Below are 21,667 nucleotides of genomic sequence, written 5' to 3'. Positions count from 1 at the left end.
GTCCCTACTAGAAGCCATTACTGCACCCCACCATTCCTCATTAATTGCCACCATGTGGCACAGCGGGCCTTGTTAGTGTCTCTCTGCTGGGGATGGCAACACTGGAGAGCCCTGTTTCTTCTTAATGCCGCTTGCTATTTATGAGAACGGAGACTGTAAACAAGCATTCATTTCTTTAGCAAGCGGGAGTCTCTTGATGAGCCCCAAAGGGAGAGCCAAGAAGTAACAAAGTCAGAGAGTGTTGCAGCAAAGTTTCAGGGAATCCATAGGGGAGCTGGCACTTCTACAAGTACCCAGAAAAACTCCTTCAATGACTGCATGGAGCAATGGAGAAAATGTCCCCTGATAATGCAGCTCTTAAGTAGAGGTGGGGAGAACCTCAGGTTCAGGTGCTGAATAATAGATACCAATTGTATTTGCTTGATTGATTTCCATTCTGGATATGGGACAAATCTGCAGGCATCAGCAGTTTCCTGTTTCTCTTATCGTTGGACATCCCCCGCTGCAACCACCTAGGATGGCCAGATACGAAAGAGAGAACTGCGCTCTTGCACCTTTAATAATCTTCAGCGCAACTGCTAAAGGTGCAGGAACCCCTTGTCCTCTTTTGCACCTGGATACCTTAGACTGAGGGGGACTCGGGTGGCGCTGTGGGTTAAACCACAGAGCCTATGACTTGCCGATCAGAAGGTTGGCAGTTCGAATCCCGCCTACCTAGCAGTTCAAAAGCACGTCAAAGTGCAAGTAGATAAATAAGTACCGCTCCGGCGGGAATGTAAACAGCATTTCCGTGCGCTGCTCTGGTTCACCAGAAGCGGTTTAGTAATGCTGGCCACATGACCTGGAAGCTGTACGCCGGCTCCCTCGGCCAATAAAGCGAGATGAGCACCGCAACCCCAGAATCGGTCACGACTGGACCTAATGCTCAGGGGTCCCTTTACCTTTACCTTAGACTGAGAGCATGTAGAGGATGGGCAGGAAAGACCAATATTGAACTGTTCCCATAACCCATGGCCCTCTAGATATTAGAAACCAAGATACTTCCTTTTATGGGTGATACTGATAGGGTTTTGTTTTTTTTGTAGCTGTTCCAGACATTGTTTTGAAGATGCCCGGAGCATTCTTGTTTGTTTTTCCTGCATGGCCCCAGATTATCATTTTCCTCCAGGGCTGAGTACACCCTTTGAGCACACAGAGAGGGAGAGAAAGGCGCAATAGTCCTCTTCAAGGGGAGCTTCATTCTTCAAACAGGAACAAAAGCCATCTGAGAGAGGTAGCGCCAGCTGCAACAGAAGGTAAAACTGGCTCCCTTATCTATCCCAGGAAAAGTAGAGACAGACCTTTAGTCATTGCTGCACTATTTTAGGTGTGGGGGGGGACTCAAAAGTCTAAGTAGGAGAAAGACGAGATCATGCAGATCCGGTTTTTGATAATAAAGAGTAAACGCCAACTTGCTCAGGGTGGTTTACTGCTGACATTGTTGGAAGGAGGAAACAAGGGAAGAGACATGTAGATATCCAAAGGGTAGAGAGAAAACCATCTCATTGTCCTATTCTGGTCTGCACTGATAATGTTATGTTTAAATGTCCCCTAGGGACAAAAGTGAGATGTGGCCACAGAAATCATTTCAATGTACAGTGGTACCTTGGGTTAAGAACTTAATTCGTTCTGGAGGTCCGTTCTTAACCTGAGGTACCACTTTAGCTAATGGGGCCTCCGGCTGCCGCCGCACGATTTCTGTTCTCATCCTGAAGCAAAGTTCTTTTTTTTTTTTAATAGATATTTATTGGAGTTTTTAGAAAAGAAATACAATATTAATAAACAGTGTTGCTTTGTTTTTACAAAATTTCATAACATCCTTAGAGTTCCTCATGTCTCCCGCTCCCACTTGAGGCAAAGTTCTTAACCCGAGGTACTATTTCTGTAAGCCGAGGTACCACTGCATCTGTCGCAGGGCATAAATTGTCGATTAGTAAACCCTCCCAGCTCAAAATGGAGAGAGAAACCACTTTCTTCTGCTGCTGCTGCTGCATCTGCTTCTTCAGCGATCACTCGTAGCCGAGTAAGATTGTCTTCCATAAACATGGTTTTAACAATGACTCCAAAAGTGACTGTGGAGGCCAATTCTGGATCCACACGTCCTTCCACAGTGGGGACATTGGTTTCCGGGCAGGAGTTGATCACGGTGTGGATTTGCCAAGCGTGCCTTCCTCTTAGCACGTTTCTCCCTTTCATCCTGAGTTTGAGTGTCTTCAAAGCCCATGACACCTTTGGTAAAGGCTCTTCTCCAATTGGAGCACTCACAGGCCACTGTTTCCCCAGTTGTCAGTGTATATACTACATTTTTTAAGATATGCCTTCAGACAGTCTTTAAACCTCTTTTTTTTTACCTAAACAGAAGGGGAACTCCAAAACAGTCCAATGGAAAGTGAGCATGCTTAGTGTGCATGGAATGCTGGTTGGCTGACAGAGGAGGGCAAAGAGGAAAATCGGGGAGGGGTGAGTGAAATTGATTGCCTGGATCCTCCAATTGCAAAGCACTCCATACTGCAACATTTTGTTGCAAGGCCCTCCCCCCTTCATATGTCTCTAACTCTTGTTCCGCCTCTCACCTGCAGGTCCCTCTCTTCCACCAGCAAAAATGCTCATCAGAATCAACACCGCCCAGTTTCTCATTGTCTCGGCGCTGCTGCTGCTCCTCTTGTTCTCATCCTGGAGAAGGCTCGGGCCCCAGGAAGGAGTCTCGGCTCCCACCCAGACCCATGTGCTGATCCTTTCCAGCTGGCGTTCCGGCTCAACCTTCGCAGGGCAGCTCTTCAGCCAGAACCCCTCGGTCTTCTACATGATGGAGCCAGCCAAGCACGTGTGGCATCGCCTGCCCTGGGCCAGCCCCGAACTCCTCCAGGGGCCCCTGAGGGACTTGCTGCGCTCCGTCTTCCTCTGCGACATGGGGCCCCTCCTTGCCTACATCGAGGAGCCCAGCATGGTCTACCAGCTCTTCATGTGGCCCATGAGCAGGGCGCTCTGCTCCCCTCCGGCCTGCGAGGCCTTCCGACGCTCTGACATCATCGGGGTGAAGGAGTGCGAGTCCCGGTGTGGCCAAACGCCCTTTGAGAAGATTTCTGAGGCCTGTGCCACCTACAGCCACGTGGTGGTGAAAGCCGTCCGCTTCTTCCAGATGGAAGCGCTTTACCCGCTCCTGACAGATCCATCCCTTCATCTCCGGGTAATCCACTTGGTCAGGGACCCTCGCGCCGTGTACGCATCCCGCCAGGCCGTGTCTCTTCACCCCGATGACCTGGTCATCGGCAATGCCGTCAACAGCACTCCCAGCACCCTCGGAGTCATGCACAGGGTCTGCCGCGCCCAGGCCGAAATGTACCTCACGGCCCTGCACCGCATGCCTCCAGACTTGAGGGGGCGATACCTCCTGACGCGGTATGAAGACCTGGTGAGGGACCCTCTGGAGCACCTGGCCAAGTGGTACCAGTTCACCGGCCTGACTTCCTCCCATAGGCTCGAGACCTGGGTCTACAACATAACTCACTGGCCCACCACCTACAGTGACCAGAAGCCTGGCATCTCCAGCCTGGACCCCTTGGAGATACAGAAAAATGCCAAGGTGGCTTCCCAAGCTTGGAGGAAGCACCTCAGCTTCCAGGAGGTGCAAGACGTTCAAAGCATCTGCAAGGAAGCCATGGAAGTCTTTGGCTACAAGCCAGCTGCATCAGAGGAGGAGCAGAGAGATTTGACGAAAGACCTTGTCCTTCCCAAAGAAAAAAATTAAGTCCCATGCAGATGGGCTATAATGCGAGGGAGAAGAGGAAGGATGAAATGGAACCCCCTAGCCACAGCCTCGCCTTACACTGGAGGGGATCTCTGGAGATATTTGCTCAAAGAATGCCCACTATATTCTACAATGGTAATGTGCTGCAATCTGTCCTCCAATTTCCTCTGAAGTTTTATTCTTCTGTGAATGAGGTTCTAACTCATTCTCACGGCACATGCAAATTCCATTCGCATTTTGGTGGGTGCAGGTTTTTCAGGGTACCTTGTTGTTGGGAGGTGGGTGGCTGAGGGTGGCGTGTGTTTTCTTCTCCTTCCCTGTTTCTCCAGCACTTGCAGCCACCCTGGCTGCCTGCTCTTCCTAATCTAAAAAAGCCCCTCCACCCTGGCCTTTCAACTAAAACACAAACACCTGGGAAAGCTGCCGAACACAGAATGCTGATGAGATGATTTGCAGAATAGGAGAAAGAACGTTGGCAAACACCCCTTGGTCATCTCAAAAGGAAGGTAAGCACAGAGTGAGGAAGTGAGAACCTGTCTCCCGCCCATAAAGACTTCACCAAATTCTTCTCTCCCTTCTAATCATTTTCAGACACAAGTTCTCATCTCATTAATTGATGGAGAATATAGATTTTTTTCCTTCAACACCACACTAATTCTGCCATTGCAAAAGCAAGCCAAGATCTCTGTGACAATCTAAAGACCAGCCTAACATATTTATTGTGGCAGGAGCTTCTGTAGGAATAAATATTATTATTATTATGTGGTTTCCCCAACCACTCTGGGCGGCTTTCAACAGAACAATTAAAACAGTATAAAACTTCAAACATTAAAAGCTTCCCTGAACAGAGCTGCCTTCAGATGTCTTCTAAAAGTCAGATAGTTTTTTATTTCCTTGACATCTGATGGGAAGTCATTCCACAGGGCGGGCGCCACTACCAGGAAGGTCCTCTGCCTGGTTCCCTGTAACCTCACTTTTTGCAGTGAGGGAACCGCCAGAAGGCCCTCGGAGCTGGACCTCAGTGTCTGGGCTGAACGATGGGGGTGGAGACGCTCCTTCAGGTATACTGGACCGAGGCCGTTTAGGGCTTTAAAGGTCAGCACCAACACTTTGAATTGTGCTCGGAAACATACTGGGAGCCAATGCAGGTCTCTCAGGACCGGTGTTATGTGGTCTTGGCGGCCACCCCCAGTCACCAGTCTAGCTGCCGCATTCTGGATTAGTTGCAGTTTCCGGGTCACCTTCAAAGGTAGCCCCACGTAGAGCGCGTTGCAGTAGTCCAAGCGGGAGAGAAAACACCTCCTTCATTGGATGCAAACCTATGGAGCGTATGGAAAGGAGAGGCTCCTGGGGAAACTGCTCCTTCCTTCCTTCCTTCCTTCCTTCCTTCCTTCCTTCCTTCCTTCCTTCCGGTACTTTCCTTGTTCGCCAGAAGAACCCTTAAACCCATGCTGCTTTAGGAAGCCTCCCAGGGAAAGCTTAGTCACGGGTAGTTTGGCTGCTCTTTCTTGACACTGAACGGGTTCCAAAACTGAAGCAGGCCTTCCGAAACAGGAGAGACTCCCTTATATGTACACACAACTGAAGAACCCCCTGCAGCCTCCATGTTCAGGTTTCTGCCACGTTGTCGTAGGCTACTTTAATCTGGAGAAATCAAGCGGTTGAAGCTTCTCCTGGCATGAGAACAAGGGGCGCGGTGGGGGAAGCATGGCCTGTTCAATTCCTGTGCGTCAGGATCCTGTTAAAGCAGGAATGGGGAACCTTAGATTTGGCCCCCTCTGGTTCTCTGTCTGGCCCTTGCGACTCTCCCCAGGGCACGCCCTCCTGAGCCACACCCTTCTCCCGCTTCCTTTAAAGCCCTATACGGCCTAGGACCCTCGTACCTACGGGACCGCCTCTCCTGGTACGCCCCACGGAGGACCTTACAGTCTACAAATAATAACACCTTGGAGATCCAGGGCCTCAGAGAGATTAGGCTGGCCTCGATCAGGGCCAGGGCCTTTTCGGCCTTGGCCCCAGCTTGGTGGAACTTTGGTCAGGGCTCAGCCTGACTCCCCTTTGCTTTTTGCATAAGAACTAATATGAAAGAGGCCCCCCAGCATTCTCACAGGCCCATATAAGATCATCGTAAACAGTTGGGCCGATGAGCACTTACTGTTCCCAACCCTAACCATGTGGAAAGCCATCTAATTAGACTTTAATTTGATTTTGACCTGTTTTTAGGAGGTAATTTAATTACTGTTTGATTTTATACTAATGTTATATATTTGATGTTAGCCGCCCTGAGCCTGACTTCAGCTGTAGAGGGCAGGATATAAATAAAAGTTGTTTATTATTATTATTATTATTATTATTATTATTATTATTATTAGCTTTTGCCTGGTTGGAATGAGTCCTTGAACCCTGCTCGTGCTTCCTGCTTGCCTGATGGAAAACAGAGAGGGGTGTTTGACCGTGAAGGAAGTCGCCTACTGTACAAAGGACAAAAATAACATCCATCGCCCGCCCCCACCCACTTTTGCATTTGACCCTGCCCACAAGCTGGCATGTGATAACCCCAGAAGGTTCCTCCAAAGGGATTGCAGATATTTATAGAATTACAGTGGTACCTCGGGTTACATACGCTTCAGGTTACAGACGCTTCAGGTTACAGACTCCGCTAACCCAGAAATAATCCTCGGGTTAAGAACTTTGCTTCAGGATGAGAACAGAAATCGTGTGGCAGCTTGGCAGCAGCGGGAGGCCCCATTAGCTAAAGTGGTGTTTCAGGTTAAGAACAGTTTCAGGTTAAGAACGGACCTCCGGAACGAATTAGGTACTCAACCCAAGGTACCACTGTACAGAATCGGAAGAGGCCCCCAGGGTCATCTAGTCCAGCCCCCTCCAACGTTGCTGGCCTCCATCTGCCATCCGCCCCAGCCAGCATGACCAATGGTCAGAGATGATGGGAGTTGCCCAGCAACATCTGAAGAGCTACAGGGCCCTCTCACCCCTCTGCTATAAAGGTGCAGGGAGGTCCCTCCCTCCCTTCATACCGCAATCATCCAACCACGAGCCTCTGCTTTAAAAGAACATAAAGACCTGCCCTGTTGGATCGAACCAAGACCCGGAAGATTCTGGGCATCCCCAAAGAGTGATGCTCTTTGTTCCTAGCATGCAGTTTAGAGCTGGGGTCGGCCAGATGTTGTTATACTACAACTCCTGTCACCCATGACAATGGGCTATGCTAGCTGGGGCTGATGGGAGTCGGAGCCCAAAAACATCTCAAAGGCCACAGATTGACCATCCCCAATGAAGAAGCTGAGTCGTCGCTGGACTTGGAGGTTCCATTTGCGTGGCGAGTTCCCGTCCCCCCCCCCAGTGGAAATAAAGACACATGACACAATTATGAAGGTTAATGGGCTAAATAAGGCCACAACTTTATTGGTTACAGGTGATGAGCGGTATTGGCTTAGGCATTGGTCCTAACCGACTATATCCGGCTTCAGCTCGTCCGCTTGAAGTCCGGGAAGGGTTAACCACCAGTAGGGGGAGTCCTGCTGATGCAAATCAACTAGGAACGCCCCCGGGGTCACCGCTCGGGGGCCGTGCCTTAGGCCCTCACCTCCATAGGCTTTGGGCAGGGCCACGTCCCCCAGAATCCTTTACCGGACTACCCTTCAATATGCGGGGCAGGTAATGGCGCTTTCTCCCCTCTTCCATCTACAAAACAATACCAATGCCTAACCACCAATACCAAGGAAGTTGTGACGATTTGCTACGAGGTAGGCGAAAACCAAGTGGCTGGTGCCAATTTGCCAAGTAGAAAAATTCCTACCAGGCCCTTCAACAGCGACCAACCAAGGTCCAAAGCAAGGTCAAGGAACGAAAACCTTAAAGGGCGGGAGGGTGGGAAACAGAAATAGCTGATAGGCGGGAAAAGAGGGAGATCCCCAGCCATGCCTGCATTAAATAGGGCAGGCCATGCCCCCAGAGCCAGCCAATTGGCTGGCCAGGGGGGTGACGTGGCCAGGGATCCCTCCAATCACGTGGGGGCTGGGCTTCAGCCACCAAGCGCGTGGTGTGGTCGTGACGCCCGCAATTCCACCTCCTCTGCCGGGCGGAAGTGGCTTTAGCTACAAGGGCTAATCACTGTTGGCAGACACTGTTGGCTTTCGGAAGTCCATCCACAACACCCACATTTCAAGCACATGGCTTCCCCACACAAGAATCCTAGGAACCATAGTTTACCCCTCTCAGGAACTGCAATTCCCAACAGCCTTGACAAACTACAGTTCCCATAATTCTTTGGGAGAAGCCAGGCCCTTCAAATGTGCTTTAAATGTACGGTGGCGATGTGACCATTACACATAAGAAACGCCATCTTTTTGTGTCGGTTGGCTGCCTAGGATTTTGAAGGAAGGAAGGAAGGTATTCTCTCTCCAGCACCCCTCCTCTGCCCAACCAGCACAAATAGATTTATAAGCCCATCTCTGCCCATCAACCCCTCCTTTGTTGTCTTTTCTCTAAACTAAAAAGCCCCACAGACAAAAGCTGTTCCCGCCCATTGATCCAAAGGAAGTTTGTCAAACGGCTTTAAAAACAATATTCCCAGAACTGCAAAATGCACAGAGTTAATCCATGCACATAGTTAATGAAGAATAATAGCTGAGTTTAAGCTTTTGGTTTCATGGGCCACTGCAAACTCTGGTATCACTCTACGGGTTCACTGGGAAGAAGCCAGCCTGACTTTTCCATTGCAAACGCTTCTGCTAACAATCATCCGTCCAATTAAAAACACCTGTCTTGTTAGAGGCTCTCTCCCATATCCGAGTAGAGAAAGCGGTGCCAATTTTTGTTTGCCTTTTTGAGAGAGGGCAAATGCACTGTGGCTGCATCCCTTGTGGGGCTCTGTGCAACCACACGAAAGGTACCACTGGTCAAGCAACAGTCGAATGGCTAACTAGATGCCTCTAGGAAGGCAACAACTCCCTTCCCCATCCCCTGCCGCTGCCACTAACCCCACCACCATCCCCCGCCCACCCAGCTAGACATATGCCCGTTTGTTGGCTGATGTCCATTGAAACTGGTAGGGTGGTGGGCAGGGAGCCCAACAGTAGGTGGCGCCAGAGCCAATGACTACTAAAGGGACCCCTGATCATTAGGTCCAGTCGTGGCCGACTCTGGGGTTGCGGCGCTCATCTTGCTTTATTGGCCAAGGGAGCCGGCGTACAGCTTCCGGGTCATGTGGCCAGCATGACTAAGCCACATCTGGCAAACCAGAGCAGTGCACGGAAACGCTGTTTACCTTCCCGCCGGAGCAGTACCTATTTATCTACTTGCACTTTGACGTGCTTTCAAACTGCTAGGTTGGCAGGAGAAGGGACCAAGCAACGGGAGCTCACCCCGTCATGGGGATTCGAACCGCCAACCTTCTGATCAGCAAGTCCTAGGCTCTGTGTTTTAACCCACAGCACCACCCGTGTCCCTACTACTAGGGACTACTAGATGGCAACTTTAAGTTCGCCATTGCGAAGGACTATTGCTACAAACAGGGATGCTGGTGGCGCTGCAGTCTAAATCACTGAGCCTCTTGGGCATGCCGATCAGAAGGTCGGAGGTTTGAATCCCCATTGCTCCCGTTGCTTGGTCCCAGCTCCTGCCTACCTAGCAGTTCAAAAGGACACCAATGCAAGTAGATAAATAGGTATTGCTGTGGCAGGAAGGTAAATGGCATTTTTCATGAGCTCTTGTTTCCGTCATGTTGTTCCATTGCACCAGAACTCATTTAGTCCTGTTGGCCACACAACCCAGAAAGCTGTCTGCAGACAAACGCCGGCTCCCTCGGCCTGAAAGCGAGATGAGCGCCGCAACCCCATAGTCGCCTTTGACTGGACTTAACCATCCAGGGGTCCTTTGCCTTTTTCTCTCTCTCTTACAAACAGAATATTGTAAGTTCAGCTGCAGAATTCCCTGTATCAGGCCCCTTCTGACCACTGGTCCTGTTAGCTAGGGATGTTGGGAGTTGTAGTACCAAAACAGCTGGAGGGCCGAGTTTGGGGATGTCTGCATTACAGGCATACCTCATTTTAATGAGCAGCCTCCATAGCTCAGCTGGTAGAGCATGAGACTCTTAATCTCAGGGTTGCAGGATTAAGCCCCATGTAGGATGGAAGATTCCTCCATTGCAAGGGGTTGGACCTCATGGTCCCTTCCAGCTCTATGTTGGAAGCGCTTTATTGTGCTTCGCAGATATGGCTTTTAAAACACACACACAAAATGAAGGACTGGAGGAGTCAGCAGCCATCAACATCGAGTCAAGACCCTCCATCAGCCTGACTTGCTGAAGGCTCAGATGACGGTTACCATTTTTTAGCAATAAAGTATTTTTTTAATTAAAGTATATACATTGGTTTTTAAAAAAACATAGTGCTATTGCACACTTAACAGACTACAGTATAATGTAAACGTAACTTTTATGTGCACTGGTGGGGGGAATTATGTGACTTGCTTTATTGCAATATTCGCTTTATTGCAGTGGCCAGGAAAGGAACCCCGCAATATCTCGAAGGCATGCCTGCATTTACCAATAGGACCAATGGACAGCAGGAACAATCCCTGTGCAACAAACATGCTATGGGCATAGTCAAAGGGGGAGTGGGGCAGCTGCCCCCCCCAATCAAATAAATCAAGAAAAATACTGGCCACATGACCCGGAAGCTGTACGCCAGCTCCCTCGCCAATAAAGCGATATGAGCACCGCAACCCCAGAGTTGGCCACGACTGGACCCAATAGTCAGGGGTCCCTTTACCTTTAAGGAAAAGTGGGGCATTCTGGAATCAAATCATAGAATCATAGAGTTGGAAGAGACCACAAGGGCCATCAAGTCCAACCCCCTGTCAAGCAGGAAACACCATCAGAGCACTCCTGACATATGGTTGTCAAGCCTCTGCTTAAAGACCTCCAAAGAAGGAGACTCCACCACACTCCTTGGCAGCAAATTCCACTGTCGAACAGCTCTTACTGTCAGGAAGTTCTTCCTAATGCTTAGGTGGAATCTTCTTTCTTGTAGTTTGGATCCATTGCTCCGTGTCCGCTTCTCTGGAGCAGCAGAAAACAACCTTTCTCCCTCCTCTAGGTGACATCCTTTTATATATTTGAACATGGCTATCATATCACCCCTTAACCTCCTCTTCTCCAGGCTAAACATGCCCATTTCCCTTAGCCATTCCTCATAAGGCATCGTTTCCAGGCCTTTGACCATTTTGGTTGCCCTCTTCTGGACACGTTCCAGTTTGTCAGTGTCCTTCTTGAACTGTGGTGCCCAGAACTGGACACAGTACTCCAGGTGAGGTCTGACCGGAGCAGAATACAGTGGCACTATTACTTCCCTTGATCTAGATGCTATACTCCTACTGATGCAGCCCAGAATTGCATTGGCTTTTTTAGCTGCCGCGTCTCACTGTTGGCTCATGTCAAGTTTGTGGTCAACCAAGACTCCTAGATCCTTTTCACATGTACTGCTCTCAAGCCAGGTGTCACCCATCTTGTATTTGTGCCTCTCATTTTTTTTGCCCAAGTGCAATACTTTACATTTCTCCCTGTTAAAATTCATCTTGTTTGTTTTGGCCCAGTTCTCTAATCTGTCAAGGTCATTTTGAAGTGTGATCCTGTCCTTTGGGGTGTTAGCCACCCCTCCCAGTTTGGTGTCATCTGCAAATTTGATCAGGATGCCCTTGAGTCCATCATCCAAGTCGTTGATAAAGATGTTGAATAAGACCGGGCCCAAGACAGAACCCTGTGGCACCCCACTAGTCACTCTTCTCCAGGATGAAGAGGAACCATTGATGAGCACCCTTTGGGTTAAGTCAGTCAGCCAGTTACAAATCCACTGAGTGGTAGCATAGTCAAGACCGCATTTTACCAGCTTCTTTACAAAAATATCATGGGGCACCTTGTCAAATGCCTTGCTGAAATCAAGGTAGGCTATATCCACTGCGTTCCCTTCATCTACCAGGCTTGTAATTCTGTCAAAAATCGAGATCAGGTTAGTCATCAACTTGGGATGGCTTCTATAAATCCAGGACTGTCTCTGCCTGGAAAACAAATAAAAATTTAATTTTGTTATTTAATTTGACCACGTCAGACCAACACAGCTACCTATCTGAACCTGGAAAATAGGGATACTTGGAGGGTCTGCAGTTTGAGAGAAATTGTGGTCCTCTCTGAGACATGCTGTCTCTCGAGTTCCTTATGGATAGGCAGGGAGGAGAGAGAAGGGACACAGATGCCAGGGACAGTGGGAGCCAGTGCCATCGGTACAATTTGGAGGCTCATGATGCGTGCCAGTAAATGTTTAGTATGCATGGGCATATACACCATGCGGCCACAACTGGATATAAAAACACAGAGTTCTTCTAGGGACAATTGGCGTTCTATATACGGAAGCTCTGGTTTGATTATTCTGAAATGATTATTCTGAACCGCCAGGGGGCGCAAGAGGCACACGGACGGAGACGCGACTGGAGGAAAAAACCAGCCCTTGAAACCAAGTAGGAAGATGGAGGGGGCGGTTCCCAAATGTGGGCGTGTCTGGTGCGGGCTGCTGGGCGGCGGATTGGAGGAAAGCAAATGGGGAGGGGCGGCGAGTCCTACCTACGTCGTTTTACGTCCCTTCAAGCAAGCGCGCGCGTGAATATACATATTTCTGAGGCGAGAGCGACGTCACCCGCCGCGCTTCCCCCGTCCTCCTTACGGAAGAGGTGACGCTTTTGACGCGACGGGTCAAGGGCGACGGGGGGCGTGGCCGGCGCCGAATCGAACGGCCTTGCGAGTCGTGCGTTGGTTCGGAGCGCGGAGGGAGGGAAGAGGGCGTGGCCTCCCGCGAGAACGAGCTCGCCTTAAGAAACCGCCCTCCAGTCTCCGCCCTCGCATGAGGGAAGGGAGGCGTGGCCTCAATCCGAAAGCGGGAGGGGTGAGGGGGGCGGGACGCCTGGTTGCCATGGGTTCGCTTCCGGCGCTGCCTGGCGGAAGTGGCTGGAATTCTGCTGCTGGCTGCCGTTTGCTGCCGTTGTCCTCGGTCAGTGCGCGGGGAGGCGGGGGGCGCCCCTCTCGCCGGAGGAGTTGGGGGGGCAGCGCGGGGCCCCCCCAGAGTGAGGCGGGCGGGGGAGAGAGGGACCGGGAGGGGTATGGAGGGGAAGGGACGGAGGGGAGGGGGAACCGAAGGACACGAGGGAGGGAGCGGGGCAGCCCTTCTCCGCCCCGCGCCCTATTTATCCGCGTATTTAGTAGCGCCTGTGCTGAGGGAGCGAGCCTGAGGGAAGCGAAGGGGCTGCTCGCAGTCGGCCGGGAGGTGGGGGCAGAGAAGGAGCCGCGAAAGGCCCTGTCACTTGACTTTTTAAAGGGGAGACCTCTTCCCTATAGGACCTCCCATCAGCCCTGGTCAATAAGAGCGCATATAAGTAGCCCTGTCCTCACAATATATATAGGTGAGCATAAGAGGCTGCCTGGTACTGGGTCGCCCAGGATCGTTTTCTCTCACAGGTAGTAGCTGCCCCAAATCTTAAAAGCTGCACTGGTGTTTGTGTGTTCATATATGTATATATATATATATATATGTGTGTGTATGTATATACATACATATATATATATATATGCAGTGGCACCTCGGGTTACAGACTCTGCAAACCCAGAAATAGTACCTCGGGTTAAGAACTTTGCTTCAGGATAAGAACAGAAATCGTGCTCCAGCGGTGCGGCAGCAGCAGGAGGCACCTTTAGCTAAAGTGGTGCTTCAGGTTAAGAACAGTTTCAGGTTAAGAATGGACCTCCGGAACGAATTAAGTACTTAACCTGAGGTACCACTGTACACACACACACAAGATACCGGTACAGTATATATGTGTTATTTTGACCTGGGATCCGTTGTGATAAAGGGTGGGCTAGAAATCTACCTCATAAAGAAAATTATTATGGCCCTGTTTATAATAATATATTATTAATAAGAGTTTATTTATAAGCCACCCATCTGACTGGGCTCCCCCAGCCACTCTGGGCAGCTTCCAACAAATCAAAACACTAATTAATTATGTGACCCCTGCAATCTATGTGAGGGAAGGTGTGTGACAAGCGGTCCCATCTGTCCTTCAGCGTCGGGCAAGAGGTTACATTTTAGAGAAATGATTAGATGACTGCCCTTCTGGGTTTGCGTGAAGCAACAGTTATTCATGGGAAAGTTCTGGTCTCAGTCTGTGTTTATTATGTTTTTGTAAGTGTTGGAAGCCACCCAGAGTGGCTGGGGCAACCCAGTCAGATGGACAGGGTACAAATAAATAATTGTTATTATTAGTGGTAGTGGTCAAGGCTTATGTAGTTGCTTGAAAGGCAGAAGGTTTTTAATCCAGTTTTCTATGCTACACAGAGCCATGGTGACTGAGGCCAGAACAATTGGTGACGCAGTGTTGTGCCTCCAACCAGGGAATCCTACTGGCATTGTTTAAATCCAGCAAGAACTTGTGTCTTTTTTGAGATTGTGTCTAAAAAAAATCTACGGTACTAAGAGATGTGGAACCAGGCTTAAGGACAACTGAGAAGAACAGCTAGACACTGAGGACAATGAGAGTGCTTTGCTCCATGGGTTTTCTGTAGCGGAGTTTATGATCAATTGTGAAGACTGAACTTCCCCTCTGTGAAATGGAAGATTCCACACGAGCCTTAAAAAAGACTTGAAGGGGATTATCCTGGCACCAGAAGACCATGCTGCCATTTGTTTTAGTGGTGGCTAAGGCTGCAGGAACATTTCATCCCTACCTTTAAGCATAGTGGGGTCTGTGTAAGAAATTGAAGAAAGAAGACTTTTTCTGGCTTATCTCACTCTACTGTTTCTTCAAGGTGGAGTCTTTGAAGGGGGAGGGGGGTGCCAAGAGACCCCCCTCCCCCAGGAGAGAAGAACATTAGGCTGGCCACCCTATATCTATGGCAATATGACACCTTCCAGGTGAGTAGTTAGGTGCAATTCACTCAAAGCTTACACTTGTTTTGCACTGTAACCATATTCTGTTTAGCTTGCAAGTGTTTGGATGTCATGCACTATGTGTTCAGTTATGAAAGTGCAGTATTAAGTGAATGAATCAAACCCCATGTTTTTTACCTTTAATTTGTTAAAATCTGAGCTTGATAGGTTATGTGAGTAGGTAGGATTTCATGTACCTCTTGTCCCTAATGTTTGTAGTGACCCATTTCTTTCCTAATAAAGTAGGTACCGTAAGTTAAGTAGACTTGTGTGCATCTGTTTGGCTTTCACAATTTATACTTGGCGCAGAACTGCCAATTAGCTAGGCACACATAACCCTTCACAGCAATTGAATCTTGTTGCAACAGGAAGGGTGTGAGGGCCTTTTGAATACACCCTGTGGTAGATCTGGGTGCTTTCCTGTATCGGTTAACTGCAGTCATTCAGAGACAGGGACCACTTGTGCATGTAGTGCCTGAGACCTGTGAAAGGACAAAAATAATCACTGCAGGAACAGATGTCCAGAAATGTGGTATGTATTTCTGAAGAAATCTCTTTGGTGGAGAACACATATGCTAAAATATGCTGGGCACATTGATCATACGTTTCTTTGTTTCTCTTTATCATAATATATGGTTGTGTCGGGTGTAATTTGCATTTATTTGATCTAGAGGCTTCATTTAGTTTGGATATGAGATATTTCTAGATTGACTTTATGGAGTGATTGTACTTATTTCTTTAGACAGATCTATATTTCAGTTTCAATACATCCTATCATTGTTTTTGTAATCACAGTATTATAATGGTTGTAATAATCACAGTACAGTGGTACCTCGGGTTACATACACTTCAGGTTACAGACTCCGCTAACCCAGAAATAGTGCTTCAGGTTAAGAACTTTGCTTTAGGATGAGAACAGAAATCGTGCTCCGGCGGCGTGGCAGCAGCGGGAGGCCCCATTAGCTAAAGTGGTGCTTCAGGTTAAGAACAGTTTCAGGTTAAGTATGGACCTCCGGAACGAATTAAGTACTTAACCCGAGGTACCACTGTATATGGATAGAATGCTTGTCAGAATGCTTCAGATTACAGGGCCTTTGTAAATTAATATTTCAATCTTATTGAGCATTGTTGTTCAGGGGTGGGGAACCCCTGACAGGGGGCTGGCTACGCACCCTCTTGATCCCTGTCAATCTTGGCTGGTAAAGTCTTGTGGGAAGTAATGACTGGATGGTCCATTAAGTGGTTAATGCCTTGCTATTGGAGGTACAGTAGTTATGCCCACTGCCTTGAAAGAGGTGGTAGTGTGGCCCCTTTTGAAGAGGCCTTCATGGGTTCAGAGGTTTTAGAAAACTGCTACCCAGTCTCTAATAATTCCTTCCTGGGCAAGGTGATGGAGAGGGTGGTGACCAGCTAGCTACAGGTATACCTGGAGGAAGTAGCGTGAGATACCGGTCCCAATCAAGGTGTTAGTAAGAGTATACAGAGCCTTAAACAAAGCTTGGGACTGAGGTACAGTACCTAAATATGTGCCTCCCTCAACACCAACCCTCTTGGGCCCTATGAAAGGGCCCTGTTAGCAATACCGCAGTGTTGACTTCCTGGTTGGTGTTGACCTGTGACAGAGCTTGGGTGGGTCCCCGTTTGTGGAATAACCTTCCTGCTGATGTACAACCTGTCTCCCTCATTATTAACTTTCAGGAAGACCTTAAAAGCATTTCTGTTCACCCTGCCAATGGATGGCTCAAAGGTAAAGGTAAAGGTACCCCTGCCCGTACGGGCCAGTCATGTCCCGACTCTAGGGTTGTGCGCCCATCTCACTTAAGAGGCCAGGGGCCAGCGCTGTCCAGAGACACTTCCGGGTCATGTGGCCAACGTGACGAAGCTGCTCTGGCGAGCCGGCACCAGCACAGCACGCGGAAACGCCGTTTACCTTCCCGCTAGAAAGCGGTACCTATTTATCTACTTGCACTTAGGGGTGCTTTCGAACTGCTAGGTGGGCAGGAGCTGGGACCGAAAGACAGGAGCTCACCGCGCTGCGGGGATTCGAACCGCCGACCATGCGATCAGCAAGCCCTAGGCGCTGAGATTTTACCCACAGCGCCACCCGCTCAAAGATACTGTTCCTTAAAACCTTGAAATTGTTAAACGTGAGGGTATGTGATTGTTCTGCAAGTTTCAGGGTTATTTGTAGTACAGTCATACCTCAGGATAAATACGCTTCAGGTTGAGCGCTTTCGGGTTGCGCTCCGCGGCGACCCGGAAGTAACGGAGAACGTTACTTCCGGGTTTCACCGCTCGCGCATGCGCAGACGGTCAAAATGACATTGCGTGCATGCACGGAAGCGGCAAAACGCGGCATGTGCAGACACGCTGTTGTGTCTTACGTTCTGTTCGGGATGCGAACGGGGCTCCGGAACGGATCCGGTTCGCATCCCGAGGTACCACTGTACTTTTAGATGTTGTGAATGTGTTTTTATTATAAAATTTTGCTACTTGGGTGTTTGCTGCTCTGGAATCATAGGATGGGATAGGAAGAGATAAAATTTAATACATAATAATAAATTGGCCTGGCACAGGTCTGAGACCTCCCCGCAAACCACACCCACTTGATACTATATGTAATGCCAGGTGTGGAGTACGTAAAGACGTGGCTGCCAAGGAACTATCAGGATCTTGGAAGTGTGCTGAGGTTGTACCTTAAGCTGACTGGGTATGTTACAGAGTTTCCAATTGGGAACTCAGTAACACAGCTGTGCCCTCTCTAGCTATGTGGTATGTGAATCTGTGAGAGATAGTAGCTTACTGAAGGCAACCTAATGTCAGAAGTAAGATCTGGGCCAGAGGCCTCTAGTTCACAGATCAGTCCCATGAATTGCAAACCTGTGTATGTTTATCTAGAAATCAGTCCTAATGCACTCACTTGTACTCCCAGTAAGCGTTTGCAGGATTGCAGCCTTGGCGACAGTGGAATTGAAATACTTTATTGTCACTTGTACAACTTGTATATAGTGAGATTACATGAGCACCCCCCCCCCACTCAGCTCTCTTAGTCTTAATTCCCCTCATTTACTGATGCACACCCACCAAACCTGAAAGTCATTTGCCCTGTTGTTATCTTTTCATTCAGCAGCCTAACAGCCCATGGATAGAAGCTGTTCTTTACCCTGTTGAAGCAGTAGATAGGAAACTGAAAGTTCAATTTAATGGTTTCTGTGAAGGGTACTTGCTGAAACTGACACGTGATTCTAGGGCCCAGGGTTGTCTGTCCTGTCTGTTTAGTCTCTGAGTCTTGCCACACATGTTATTGAGTTCATACTAGCATATTTTTGCACTGAGGGAAGGGTGGTTCAACTGGCGTGGATAGGATAGTGCTCAGTGTGGCCACTGCCCTGCCTACATGATGCCACTGTCTCTTGCCAAGTCTGACTTGATTAGTTTCACCCTGATATCACACTGGAGCAAAAGCCCAAATTGCTTCCTTACATAGCAAATCACATGCCAGGCTATTAATCTGACATGGGCAAAGCAGGGGCTGGCATGGGGTATTTTGGTAAAGTTCTGTTTATAGTGTCTATTTGCTCACTACTCAGTATACTAAATATTGCTTTCTGAGCACTATTTTTGGCACTTGACCCTCTTGCTTTGACGAGTCTCACAAGCCTCTGCTCTCCTTTTTTTTAAAACCTGTTTGATTACTTTGATCCTTGCTTTAAAAATTCAAACTTGTGAAAGCCCTGATCACCTAGTGGGCTTATTAAATCAATGTGCACATTTCCATATATCTGAATACAGCAAGTCCAAACATGATTGTAATTTATTCCCAAGAGTTGTATATGGGCTTCCACAATACAGATGGTGCTTAGCTCTGATGCCATGCTAAATTAGAGGGGAGGAGATTTCAGGATGTCCCAGGTGAAAGATGAAACAAATATGCAGAAAGTACTGTACAGAAGGGGAGGGTGCGCATGGAAATGCTTCTGTTTCACTGATCCCATAGAGCAGCAAGGATATGGAGCAAAATGGTTGTACTGCCTGCTACCTCGTATCTGCACAACAGGCAGAGTCATTAGGACTTTAGGGAGAAATTCAACCTTGCTCTAAAGTGATTGTTCTTTCATGGACTTGCCAGATGATCCCCCCTCTCCCCCCTCTGCACTGTTCCAGAGTTCGTATGTCTCCCCCCCCCCCGGGAGGGGAAAACTGATGTCTCCCCTCCTCTGACAAGACTTCTGACAGGGCTTCCTCTGATGACTCATTAGTTGAATCCCACCATAAGTCTCCAATAAGCAGCCCCCATGCTTTTAACACTGCAAGATTGGCCTTAAATGGGGTCAAGTTGAATCCACCACAGTGTTTTACACTGTATATTCAGTATTCTATGCAGCATGTCCTAATTTAAAGTTAAATGTTGGCTCGTAAGGTCAGTGATACTAAAGTAATTTAATAATGGTTGGCTAGGCTTGTATTATGGGCAAGACGTTTCAGCAACTCCCTGTTTAGTTCCAACATCACGTACAGTATTCCCTGTGAATACTGAATTCCACCCATCTCTGGTTTTCTGAGATCATGACTGTACAAGTACTTTGAGGCCCTAATTAACTCAGTCTCTTCGAAATATGTTCAGCCTCTTATGACTTTGTGCAAATTAATGGGGGAAGAGAGAGACTGAGATCCAGGTGACCACAGAAGCTACACTGAAGATGTTATTCTGATGGTGGATGGCTTTGGGTAGCAGCTCCAGGGTCTTTTCTGGGGGATCCATGTTATCCCCTTACTTGGAATGAACCCAAGCAAAGCCTTGGACTTACACCTGTTCTTCACTTCCATGTAGTGAGGAGGAAGACTTTGCTTGCATTTACTTTTGGTTTCACAGAATCCTGCTGCCTTGTTGCATGCAATGTAATAAACTATGGTTCGAAGTTGGCTTGTTTATTTGACCAGAGTTTGTTTTAAATTCCAGTCTTTGTCAGATGCAAACACTAATGAATTCCTTCTCCCAACTGTTATAGGAGGAAAGGGGGAGCATGTGAGATTTCACTCATTCTGACCTGTTCACGTATCACACTGAACAATGGTTTAGCGTAACACACAAATGAGGTAGCTGTCTGTTGGGCTACTCAATATGCACAGCATAATAGTTTATCCTGTCTGACCAGAGGGCTATTTAGACTGAAATGTGTCATGTGGTTTCTCTCTTCTCTTCTGCAACACCTGAGAGTTGTGTTGTTATTGCCATGATTGTGGGCGATCCCAAATTTAATTAGTGTGCCACTCTAAATCAAGATAAACTCTACTCAAGTATAGCCAGGACACTTCAACAAGCAATGCCTTGGCTGCATCTCTTACTCCCTCACTTGGAAGTAGTTGTATGTGTTTACTGTGTAGTTTTGGTTCCTGGGAACATAAAAGCCAGTGGAGAAAGTCTTAGCTAGCCAGGTCAGTGGGAAGGGACATCCTGGATGAAATGTGAGACAAACGGGGGTGGATGTGAAGCTTGCCTCCCCTATAGAAACTATTTGTGCTTCATGAGGGTGGCCCCTCTCACCGCTGGAGAACTCTTAACATTACACTTCACCTGCGAGCTGCTCGTCTCCATTCTTAAACTAATGAATTGTTTTCCTGCAAGATTATTGCGTAAATTACATTATTTCTCTTTACAGCTCTGCCCAGTATAACACATTTGTAGTAAGTAGACACAGGTACCTGCAATATGTTCTGCGCTAGAATGGGAAGCCTGTAGCTTTCCATATGTTTTTGGGCTCCAACTCCCATCAGCCCCAGGCCAGGAGTTGTAGCCCAACAACACTGGGATTCTCCATCCCTATTCTGTAGTGTCCTCACAACCTCAGGAAGAAGTCACAATGGGGCCTGGCCTGTAGATTCTAACAAGATTGCAGGTAGAAACACCTCAATTTCTCATTAGACCTACAAGAATTCCCTGCATTCACTTTCTAACAGGAATCAGCCAGATGTTTCTAACAGGAATCAGCCACTAACAAGTCATGAATGTGATGGCTCTCTCTATGATTTACCCTCCAGCAACTGGTATTCAAATCTGTACGGCCTTCATCTGCGGTACTTTCATTTTAGCTTTCATGGCTAACAGTGATTGATAGGCCTATCCTCTGTAAATTGGTTTGGGCATTTTAAAAAGCCATTTAAGCTGCTGGCCATCTTACATTCTGTGAGGTGATCTGATTCAGAGTTCAGCTGAGACTGACTTGAATGAGTGTTCAGAACTCAGCGATGGCTTCTGTGTTCTGGGGAAGAACTCTTTTCATTAGTGTTAAATATTGAAAGCCATTCAATTAAGTCTCTGTTGCTTGGCAGAACCCAAGAAACATTGCAAAGGGCAGACACGTGTTTTCTGACAGATTGCTCTGATCTGCAGATCTAGAAACCTTGGCTGGCTCTGTTGAGAATTCTGGTTACCGTTTGACTGGTAGTAGAAAAGAGTCTGTGTAATACTGATAACATATTTTAAGAGCTTGTTTTTAGGAAGAGTAGCAGAACTGCTAATTGCAGAAATGTCTGCCTTCTAGAAGCCAGCAGATTTCTATTCTACTTACAACAGACATGTCCAAAGTCCGCTTTGGGAGCCTAATCCGGACCGCACCGGCCAAGTTAATCTGGCCCCTGTGGCCCTCATACATGTTCACTTCATCAAATCTGGCCCCCCTTGAAAAACGTTTGGGCACCCCTGACTTACAACCTTTACAAGTCAGCAGGCCAGGTTAGTGTGATGTAACAGCTGGAGTTTCGTTTGTAGAACAGGGAGGCCCAGCTTCAAAAAGCAGCTCCGCCAAAAGGTGACTAGCCCAAGGTTTCCCAGTACTATCTCTCAATCTAACATCCCTCAAAGGGTGGCAAGCAAATAAAAGGTGTGGTG

General features: G+C 48.1%; 2 protein-coding genes and 1 pseudogene across 6 annotated transcripts in view; all 3 read left to right on the top strand.

The window, feature by feature from the left end:
* LOC309364859 (zinc finger protein RFP-like) overlaps positions 1-21,667 on the top strand; it is a 260,032-nt gene that overhangs the window by 106,856 nt on the left and 131,509 nt on the right. The gene's annotated exons all lie outside the window — the stretch shown is intronic.
* On the top strand, positions 2,623-4,372 carry LOC309364977 (carbohydrate sulfotransferase 5 pseudogene; annotated as a pseudogene). The gene has a single exon. The product of its transcript is annotated as a carbohydrate sulfotransferase 5 pseudogene (transcript).
* MGAT1 (alpha-1,3-mannosyl-glycoprotein 2-beta-N-acetylglucosaminyltransferase) overlaps positions 12,760-21,667 on the top strand; it is a 44,176-nt gene continuing 35,268 nt past the window's right edge. For 2 of the 4 annotated variants that reach the window (XM_081902894.1, XM_081902892.1), the window contains exons 1-2: positions 12,760-12,846; positions 14,188-14,763. The gene's annotated coding sequence lies outside the window, so the exon portion shown is untranslated. Of the gene's footprint in view, positions 12,847-14,187; positions 14,764-15,152; positions 15,311-21,667 lie in introns of those variants that run through there. The other 2 variants (XM_081902897.1, XM_081902893.1) reach the window with 2 other exon arrangements.

The sequence above is a fragment of the Podarcis melisellensis genome, assembly GCF_964234715.1.
Source record: "Podarcis melisellensis genome assembly, chromosome: 2".
Lineage (NCBI taxonomy): Eukaryota > Metazoa > Chordata > Lepidosauria > Squamata > Lacertidae > Podarcis > Podarcis melisellensis.
The sequence above is the reverse complement of the archived record's forward strand: the minus strand, read 5'-3'. Positions and strand labels throughout refer to the sequence as shown.